The sequence below is a fragment of the Anser cygnoides genome, chromosome 2, assembly GCF_040182565.1.
Source record: "Anser cygnoides isolate HZ-2024a breed goose chromosome 2, Taihu_goose_T2T_genome, whole genome shotgun sequence".
Taxonomy (NCBI): Eukaryota; Metazoa; Chordata; class Aves; order Anseriformes; family Anatidae; genus Anser; species Anser cygnoides.
Genome location: NC_089874.1, coordinates 123,081,757 through 123,093,199, shown reverse-complemented (window position 1 = coordinate 123,093,199; position 11,443 = coordinate 123,081,757).

Below are 11,443 nucleotides of genomic sequence, written 5' to 3'. Positions count from 1 at the left end.
ATTTGATCAGCTCAGTGAGGGATCCCACACGTGTGGGAACTGGGAGGGCTGAAGGTGAGCCTGTCCCTGGGCAAGGGGAAGAAGGGTTGGGAAAGGGGGCAGGATCTCCGCATTTTGACAACAGGAATCTGTTAGATAACTCAGCCCTCCAATTTAATTCACTTTAGAACAGTTTGTTTCCTTGATCTCAGCTGCCATATTAAACAAAAATTATCACTATTAATTAGTATAAAAAGTTCCATTCCTTCTGGTGCAACCAACAATTTAACACAAAACTCTGTAAGATAAAGGTACACAGTGGATTACTCATTAACCCACAGTGCAGAAAAGCCAAATTCACAGACGATGTAACACTTCAGCACACTTGCTTGCAGTCAAAATATGTCTTGAAAATCGCATTGATCGGTCATTTCCATGGCAAAGGACCATCCGCTGCACTTCCACTCTGACCGCGTGGCCTGGGGTGAATTTCTACCATCAAGGGCTGAGGTGACTGGAGTGGACACACTTGTCTTCTCAAAGGGAAGACTAGCTTTGGATTACCCTCAGGACAAGAAAGTTGGATGAAAAGTAGGCTCCAGGTTCCCAAATCAGCTCAATTTCTGTGAGTGCACGAGTGGAGGCAAGATTTCCCGGATCTCTTCTTCCTTTTTGCCTCCACTTCCCCAGACAGGAGGAGGAGTTGGGAGTTTAGCATGTGGTGCAGGTTCTTGAGGAAGCTAAATGAAGGTGTAAAAGCATCAGGAGTGTGATATTAACAGTTAAACATCAGGATTTGAGGCACATCAAGCATCCAAACATTTCCATACTATGAGCATAGCCTGAGACATAGGCAGAGGGCCCAACACTTAGAGGGAAGAAAATGCCTGAAATCACAGCTTTCCTTTCTGAAAACCTGGTCTGAAACTCGTAGCCTTGGGTCTACAAATACAAGAGTCCTTGGCCTCACTGGGGATGCCACAGGTCTACAAAGAACAGGGCACAGACTGCAGTGCTCCCTGCCCACACGCATCAGCCATAATCAAGGTGCCAGATCTTCTCACTTGCTAACCTGGGAGCTTTAATGCTACAGGTGTGTGTGGACTTCTAGTTGTTATTCAAGAAAGTGAAGTAGCTATGGCCTAGATCTTTTTATATTGGCAATAAAAATCCTCTTCCAGGGGATTTTTTTAAAGATAAAAACATAACTTTATTATTAAATGCTAAAGCAAGATATATTTCTTAAAGTCTGCAAATACTCTCAACTATTCTATTTTTCCATTCTGTCTCCTGTTGCTTGAATTATCCTTATAAATGATACTTAGCTTAATAACATCCAAATAGTTTAAACAGGTCTCAAAGAAGAGGGGAAAATATGCCTCTGGTTTTGAGAACTAAAATGTGATTGCCACAACAGAGAGAAAACCTGCACATGAAGTACGAAGACAGCTTAGAAGTTTGAAAAATGAAGTAAAAAATTACTTAGGATAGGTTTACCTGGGAAATTACCTGTCTTCATTATAGGGTGAGATGGCCTCTTCAGCAGTGCCACTAACTGGCATTCCCCAGATCATTTTTTCAGCACAGCTGGTAAAACATGGTCTGTGTTGAGGAATTTGGAAGTTGTTTTTCTCCCCTAAGTTAATAAAATCTTGGCTGACATATTTTTTTATTTTTTTTTTCTCTTGAGGACTAGGTCTTTGGAGTTCCTGAGGAAGGAGAGTACCAGAGAGTTGCCAACCTGGCTTCTTGGGAATAGAAAGCATTACTTTGGTTTTCTATTGGCATCTTTGCTGAAACAAAATGTACCTTAACTCTGCTGGGTGAGAGTTAATTGGATGCTTTCTTTTAATGTCTGTAGGTGAAGCTGACCATTAGGGATGCTGTTTGCTCTACACCCAGGTAACTTGTTAGGAGCAGGTGACACACCTGCTAATAAGCAGGTTGTCACATTTGCATCGCTCTCAAACAGCTTTCCTTCTGTTTAGCAAAGAGACAACATTTCAAAAGGCTGCTATCATCATGTCTTGGGACATTCTGAGGTTCATTTGGAAGAAGAATAACCTCTGAACTCCCTGACACAAGCAACACATTTTCTTACATGTTCCCAGTATTGACAGTCAAAGTGTTTCTTGTCCACCTCACACAAATTAAGCTCCTTCTCCCACCACCCAGCAGGACTCAGCACTGCAGCTCAGTCCTTACTGACTGCTAACAGCTTCCCTCTGATCCGTCAGTGAAAGTAAAGATGCTTCACAGGAATGTAAGCTGCTGGCTGTTCTTTAGGATAGATTGCATGAATATGGATGTGCTTTAATAAATTGAGTGCTTTATGATTATGGTGATTGAAATGCCTTTATTGGGATATATTAGGGGGTGATGCAGTAAAAGAAATAGAAGAGAAAATAAAACACAATGAGATAATTTAAAGACAACTAGTTAGTGTTGTTATATTTGTTTGGAAATGTCCAGAACCTTTTAAGAAATTTCTGTTAGAAATTTCTCTTTTCTGGGCTGCTTAACATAAAAAATAATCAAATAGTATCAAAATATGCTTCTGATTTTAAGAGGACCAAATCAAGGTTCCCTTTTAACAAAAACCATGTGACTGATAAGAACAATATTCTTTCAGCTTCAGAAACCAGGAAACAATGGTACAGTCTAAGGAACATGTATAGGAAGAAACATAAAATAACTTGGCAAACAGATGCCCTCACAACCAAACGCTAATATTTAAAGTAAAATTAATTTCTATTTCACTTTGCTAACAAAGCTTTTATTCCAGTGGCTGAAGCAGTGACGTCTAATAATGGCTCGCCTGATTATTTCACACATTCAGGGAAGACTTATTACCCTACCTAAGAAAATAGTCAGCATACGGTGGTTGATGAAGGTACAAGTGATGTATTGAAATGGAATCAGGCAGTGAAACAAAGGGCTTGTGGATGTCTTACTCAAGAAAAGCAATTGTAAGGGACCTGCCTTCATAATAGGGTATGAAATAGTCTGGTAAACTGTGTTTTATGCTCCAGGAGTGCTGTATGCCCAGAGACAGCAGGACAAATTAATCAATTACTGTAACATAAGCAAGAGAAATATTAAAAAAAGTCTTCTGATCTCTCAAAAAATCCTAATCTTTATGCTGTACTTCAGGGGCTTGAGGTGCAGAGGACACACACACACTTTATTTAGGCATTTTAAGGTCATTTTTTTTAGGCATTTGGTTAAATACTGTGGGAATCAACGTTATCTGCAAGCTGCCTGACAGGCTGTTTCAGGCTAAATCCAAAGCAGGTGGTCAGTAAGGTCTCCTCCAAAGACCCACTGAGAACACAGAGCAGACTGAAGCGCACACACAACCCCCAGTAGAGAAAGAGAGACGGGGAGGCAGTTTCTAGGAGGGAAAAAAAAAAAAAAAAATCCTTTCTGATGGTGCAAGCATCTCTCGCTGGAGTACTCACACTTTTAATTAAAAAAATGACTAACGTTTGTGGTTCTCACAGAATCACAGAATCACCTAGGTTGGAAGAGACCTCCAAGATCACCTAGTCCAACCTCTGACCTAACACTAACAAGTCCTCCACTAAACCATATCACTAGGCTCAGTCTTTCAGGATGCAGAGAACTGACTTTCTGGCCAGAAATGTCAAAAGCCCCTATTCCACACAGATTTCAAGGGAGCAACTCTGAGTATGCCAAAATATTCATTACCCACAAAAGGGTTTATGTATGTGAATTTAACACGGTGAATGGTTTGCCCTGTTAGGAACCCCCAGAAGTTACTGTGGGAAGAGAAGTGCAAGGATGCTTTCTGGTTTTGCGACAATTTCCTATTCCAGCCTGTTTGAGGATTAAGATTTATCTGTGCTGAAACACAAAGCAGTGAGGCGGGCACGTGAAATAGCTCACGTTGCTTCAGGCTTAGTTTCAGATGACGATTTTGGAGCTCCACGGACTGGTTGTGGAGCACTGTATCAACTTCTGCTTTGAAAACCTGAATTACCAGCTCACAATAAGCCCTGCTGTGCTCAGCTGAGCCATCCCCATCACGCCCTCTTTTGGTGGGAAATCTCCCCACTCCAACAGCTCCGCTCCTTCTCCATCAAAAATACTGCATAAAACTGATAGTTTAATAAGTACCGAAGTATACTGCATCAATAAAAGTAAGTTTCTTGGCAAAGCACTTGATCTGGCCCCATCTAGTTTGATGAAAATTGGCTCATTAAATTAAACCAATTTGCTTACCTAAAGTTTGCTGAATCTGTTCTTGCAATGCCACACGTTGAATGTCCTTTTAAAGGCTTGTATAAGAACATCTGCAAGCCTCCTGCATCAGAAACATCTCAGGAGAAGTATTAATCGCCTACTGAATGGGGAATTCGATTTCTCTTGGGTTTGCACAGAATCTAGCAGTGTGAATACGGACCTGGAGATAAACGAGAGGAAAAACACGCACAAAATGTCATTCACAAGTCAACAGCAATTCTTTACCTAATCAAAGACTGCAAACCAAGACATAGGTGAAGCCATTAACGTTTTAAATCATCAGATTCTGTGACTTCAGAGACAACGTCATCAGCTAGTCACTGTCTTACACACGCCACATCGTTGCGACCTCACCAGCACACTCAGAAACTTGCATTTCTGGACCAGCACAAAACTGGGCAGATCTGTACCCATTTGGGTCAAATTGAGAACTGGTTTTCCCCACCACAAGGACCACCTGGCTCTTTGTACATGTCCGCAGGCGGCTTTACAGCAGCTTTTTTGGGAGCACAATCCCCTGCGACTGCCAACTGGAGGAGACTAAGAGAGATAGTGGTGATCTCTGCCAACCCTTGGCTGGCAATTTCTCTACACCACAGAAAACCAAAGCACGTTGTGAACTCTTCTTGTCCCTCAGCAACCCTAAAAGAGCTGAGGTGTTAAAGTATTTATTAACCTAATTGATTCTTGGGGTTTTGAACATTAAAATTTAAAGGGCAGAAACCTGAAAATTGCTTTTAACACGTGGGTAGGTGAAACCTACCACTAAGCCTTTCCACTGCTTTTCTGCTCCTCACATACGTAAGTTTCCAGCATTTAATTGCAATGTGATCACGTCCAGGGCTAAAAAGACCAGCACACTGTCAAGAAGACTATTTAAAACGCCCAGCTGGAGAGAGTGGGAGCTCTTTGCTCCTTCTAGGTTTTATCTGGTTTTAGCTGCCTGCCACCTCCAGAAGCACAGCCCTTGTGTACTCATGGGTATAGATACCGAAACCCTCCTTTAGCAGGCACAAAATGCCTTGCTTGACCTGGGGTGGTAGCAATGGCCTCAGCATTTGCTCCCTGTCTTTTGCTGCTCACTTGGACACCTTGTATCGTCCCTTCTAGCCCGGGGGCACAAGTGATGCTGCAGCTGCATGGTGAAGTGTCCAGCTGGGCTGAGAAGCAATGGTCCTCCCTTTCTCCCCATTTTTCCTGTGCTGCTTTGTGGCTGCCTACGTTCCCCAGGCTAGTGCCTTGTACCAGTGCTCGTGGTGGGGATGACAACGAGGGACCAGATGGAGGGCAGCAACACGAGACTTGGAGAGGCAGTTACTGAAGGCATCACTAAAAACATGAGCATCACATAACACCCTGCAGAAAAATAAATTTCTTTCCCCTCATCCCCACTTGAGCAGACTCCACGAGCACTCCCCAGGATGGGCAGAACAAAACACTTGCTCCATCAGTCCCAGCGGTGCTGAGCTGAGGCCAGCTCCCAGCCCAGCAGCACCAAAGCGCACAGCACAACACGAAGCACCAGGGACTTCTGATACTGACACGTTTGGCAGCCACAGGTTCTCACCGTCTACAGAGATAGCTGACGAGCAAACAGGTCCCTAAGGACCTATGTTTTGAGTTTAAGAGCCAAAGCAGTTCTTCCATTTAGGATTGGACTAGCCCAGAATCTTAAATTATCATCTTTTATTTAAGGAATTGCTGAACTTGTCAAGTGGAATACTAAGACACAGCATTTCTTAGGCCATCAGTAAAGTCTGTTTGAATCCTCCAGCCAATAGGAAATTTAGAGCCAAAGTACTGAAGACTGACACTGCAGGATATGGCAAATTCATAGTGCACGCCCTACCTTAGGATCTATCCCTTTATCCCCTCCTTGTTACCTATGCATTGAAGCAAGCACTGAATATTACCAAGATATTCCAGTGCAGCAACTTCATTCAATTCCACTCGACAACAAAATTCAGGAGAAAACACCACAAGCATGACTCCTGTCACCCTAATTCCTGTATGCAACGTTGTCCCCGACCACTTCATCAGTTATGTGCAACTCCAACGCCAAGGACTGCTTAGGGGTCCACACATTTAAAGGCAAGACACGTTTTGAGATTCACGTGTCATAATAAACACTATTGCCAGCAGGATATTTTTTGTGAAAATAATGCAAAATCTATTTTGACAAACAGTTGCAATCTTTTATCATCAAAGAAAAATGCTTAAATTCTTCACTGGCTTATAACTGTTCGCAAGCTAGAGCTGACGTGCCCTATTTCTACTATTTTGTCTAATTTTGTCTTACAAGTGTGAACTGCTTTTAGTATATTTAGTAGTACTTTTTCTATCTTGAGCATAAGCTTTTTTGCCTGTCATTGTACATTTTCTTATTTATTTTGCAATCGCTTTCTATTTTGGAATAACTTTAAAGTGTAAGTATCTTTACTGCTTACGATTTTTAACCCACTGATATAACATGGTATAGTGTTATCTACACAGGCAATACTCATATTTGATAGACCCTAATTCAATTTTGTTGTATGCATGTACAACAAAAATCTGATAACTGACCCACAGAATTCCCTAACTGCAAAGTTTGGAGTACTTTATTATTAGTAGTATTATTAACATCACCCGATATTCATATGCCATTGCTTTGACGGAAAACCAGTTAAAGAAAGGTTTCATTTTCATCCCTTCCAGTAGTAATAAATTTATAAAGAGGGTTGCTTTTTGCTGTTGTTATTGCTTGGTTACTTTATTTCAAATTACTGATCCATAGCATGCATGAAATGGTGTTTTGCAATGTATGAGGGCCATTACTCTTATTTTACAGGACAATGGATGACATTAATATTCCCTGGCACTCAGGGTGGGTATTGTGCCAGGAAAGTGTCACACGAAGCGTTAAAACAAAGTAACAACAACAAGAAAAAAAAAAGCCAAGAATTTAACTGCATCTTTCCAAAAGCAAAGGCTGAATTTAAAAACCTTTGAGAAAAAAAAAAAAATCAAAGTATATGGGAGAAGGTGTAAATTAAAAACATTGAGATAAAGAGATAGTCAAAGATGGATACATTTCAGTGCCAATAAGGATGTTAGAAACAAGACATCTTCACTAAAAGGGAATGACAAGTGTAGGTCAGAGAAAAATCTAAAACAGGAGGAGGTGTTCGTGGTACTGTTTACTGTAAAAGGGTAACAACATTTTCCAGGTAAAATACGAATTTGGCATTAACAGAAAGCATTTGTTACTTAGCAGCTTCAAAAGGTGGACCATAGCTCGTATCCACTGATGTAACCAGAGGAAATATGAAATAAGAGGAGGTAAGATACTTTTTGAAACTGAAACTGAAAACTATGTTAGAAAAATAGCAGAGATTGAACAACTACAGATTTTCATTTCAGTTTCAAGTCTGAGTTCTGCCAAGGCACTTAACTATCAGGAAATGTTTGCAGAGCGCATCTGTTTACCGAAGTAAAAAACAGTAAAGCGGTAGCTCAAGGGTACCAGGGCTTTGAAAGAAAGAGCAATGATCGGGAGAACAGTACAAAATCTAATTCACCAGCTATCTTCAAGTTTAAAAGAAACCAACACAACAGTATGAAACAGTAACAGGTTGCGGAATAACTGCAGATAGAGTTGAATAGATTAGGAGTGGAGGTTCAGACAGAATCTGCTCACATTGAATGCTTAGTCCTTGAAACAGGCAGACTGTGAATCCAAATATTATTTTGGAGTTAATAAAGGACCTAGACATGCAAATCTTTCAATTACCTCAGTAAAAGAGAAAAAAACATATATAGCTAAATTTAAAAAAAGCAATTCTAAAAATTAATTTTAAAAGTAGGTGTATAAAAGTACTGTTAAAAATACTGTTTAAAAGTAGCTTCAGTGGCAATGAAGATTTTATTAGCTTTAAAAGCCACCACTAAAAGAAACCTCTCTCCTACTTACAGAAGAGCCATGCCTCTCCAACTTGTCTGATTTTGTTAAATAACATATAATACATTAGTGATTACTCCCACAGACAACATCAGCAGAAAGTGTTTGGACTCAATGATCCTTGTAGGTCCCTTCCAGTTCAGGATGTTCTATTATTAAATAGCCCTCGCATCTCTTTAGAAGAGATTATCCAGGGAAGGAACAATTAATAATAATCAGTCCATTGCCATACTACTTCAGCATTGCGAAGGTTTGGAAATTGGTTGTAGCTCTTGGTCTATAACTCTGGTATTATTTTTACTGCTCCTACAGTGCCACGGCTGCGTAGAGCATTGCTCAGACTAACACGGAACAGCAGGATGCTGCTGAAGGAAACGACAGCCTGCACTAAACACAAGGCACCACCATACAATACAACAAATAAGACTCAAAAGCTTTTTTTAATTATTTTAATTTTTTTTTTATTTTGAGAAAGGGCTACCAGAACTTCTAAGAAATATTGAGATGCTTTCACTAGTGACCTAATTACCATTTTATATAGATACGTATGAAGGTGTAGACATTCCCATATATAAGCTGGAGTAACCTGTTCTTTTTAATCACCAGGGGTGAGCTATAGGGGCGCATTTTGGGGCTGAAGTAAAAGCTAATGTTGTAAGAAATGCTTAGAAAAAAAAAAAAGTTGTATACTAAGAAAATGTAATGCTAAGAAAAGAAGTTGTATAACAGATAAGCAGGAAGATATCCCAGCCAGAGCTAACAGAAACTAGCTTGTGACAGAAGACTGGGCAAAAGACAATTAGGGAAGATAAAGCTGCAGAATGAAACCTCCGCAACAAACTGTGCACCTTGTACATAGATGGTGATCATGAAGTTATGGGACAAGTGAGGAAGGAAAGTTATTGATAAAAAGGAAGGAAGTAATAGAGAAATCATGAGATAAAATAGCATTGTACCTGGGGAAAAAAATCCACAAAACTAGTGTAATAGGAGAACAGAGTTCACGGGGCAGAACTTGGCATTAGTGCAAGGCAAGAGGTTGAAATTAGTGAAGGGGATGCTGAAGGGGAGACAGGCAAGGTGTACAGGCATTACAAGGCAGCTGCATTCAGTTTAGCGGCTTGAGTGTTGAAATGGAAGTAAGCGTGACTTAAAGATCACTGTGAACTGCAGTCAGTGAGAAAAGGCTTTGGAGATAGAACGCATCAAGGTAATTTCTCCCTCTTTCAGGATTCTGTTTAATCAAGATCTGATAAGTCTTAGTTAAGTACACAATACCATGTATGTAAACTTACTAAAGCTTTATTTTGATAACCCACCACATTAAGTAGGTATAAATGTAGTGTATCCCTTTCGCATTTTTCTACCAAATAGGCTGCAACACAAATTTAGAAAAAAGTTTGCGTGCTTTGCTCTATTACTTTTCACACTCACAGAATTACTCCAGTTGCCTCAAGTTCTCGAAAGAGAATAAATAACCAGCCAATATTATACAGTTTTTGCAAGCTTTTCTCTTACTATGATTGCTTTTTTCATAGCTCCTTTGGAAGACTGCCTTAAAAGACGTAAATACATTTAGCACAAGTTAAGGGCTGCCTACAAAGTCATTAAAGCAGAGTAATATTGCACACCAAATTCATCCAATCTCTTCTACACAAGTTTGAGCAAAGCCTCCCTAGATATGCATGCCCTTGGTCACACAGAAGGGTGAAGGGGCCCGGTTTTGTTTAGGGAAGACCACAAACTAGGCTCACAGCTGCAGCACATGTGACCCCATGCCTCACAAAGCTTCACCTTTTAGTGAATTGGTTTTCAGGACTGGAGCTAGATGACGAACACCTCCAGGAGCACAAACTCATACCAACCACGGCAGCAGAAAGCTCTGGGGCCAAACGTGTGAGTCTTGTGCTGAAGAATAATGGGAAATACAAGCTGGTAAAACACACAGATGCGAGTCTGGATGTTTACCTGGGCCTGGCAGAGAGCCTGCAGCTGCTGCTGGCTCAGTGCTCAGCTCTGATCAAATGGCCACAGTGGAAAAAATACTCTTTTGAGGACCGGACTCCAAGACTTCTCAGGCTGCGCATAAACCCTGATCTCCAGCAGCTGAGACTCCAGCCTCCCTTCTGTTTATACTGTAGAGACAACACCAAGGCTCCCTTCCTCCTGCGTAATTTTTTTTTTTTTTTATCTCCGTGGGAAGAGGCTAAAAAAGCTAGAAAGAGCCAGTAGTAGGTGTAGCGATTTTGTTTTCATATAGTCTCGGTTGTGCAACAGCACCATCCAGCTGTCAAACAAAAAATGAAACATCCTACCACCACTGTCCAGATTTGGCCCTTGTACTACAAACAAAATTAAGAATTAACGCTGCTAAACGAAACCCACAGGAGGTATTTTCCCTTCTTCTGAGCGAACCGCGTTGGTCCTTCATGATGTGTTCCCAGGTTAGTGCACAGGAACGTGTTCGCTTTAGTGAGACGACGAGCCCAGCCCAGTTTACTTCTGCCCAGTAAGACTGGCAGTCCACAGCTTACCTCAGTGTCTCAGTGAAGTGAGGAATATAAACCCAGATATGAGGAAAAGACTGCTATCTTCGGCTCACAACCAAAGACAGAAACACACGACAAAAAAATAATGAAAACAGATCAACCATTTCATACATAAGAGCCTATGTTTTGGCTATTACTTTATCGTCCTTCAGCTTCAGAAGTAGGAGCAGCGACCTTCAGTGAATGGAAGAAAAACACGACTGATTACCTGAATGAAACGCACACGGTCACTGCTTACATTGCCCTCAGATCTTCATTAAAATCAGGTTTGCCCTAACTCCCAGGAGCTTACCATGCATGTCCACGGATGATCAGACGGTCCAATGTTAGAAAACTGTCCTTGTATTATATATGCCTTAGCCTGCCCTACAATCCCAGTTCTGCACTGCGAAATACTTCCAGCAGGGAATGCATCTCCTCTTCTGGCTTTCTGAAGTCCAGTCCTAGTTCTTTGTAAAGACACAGTATAACAGACACCCTGCACAGCTTTGTAAGTCAATCATCTTCCAAGGGAAAACAAACAGTGGAAACTCTCCAAGCAAATATTAGCAGGAAAAGAAAAAAAGTAAATGCACGAACTAGAAGAGGCATTTCTACAGTCAAAAATATGAAAGGAAAAACCTAGAATAAACGAGATGGTTTCGAGAGACTTGAGCTCATGCAGAAAAGCATCAGCCCAAAAAAGCATAATCCCAAAGAGGAAATGCTG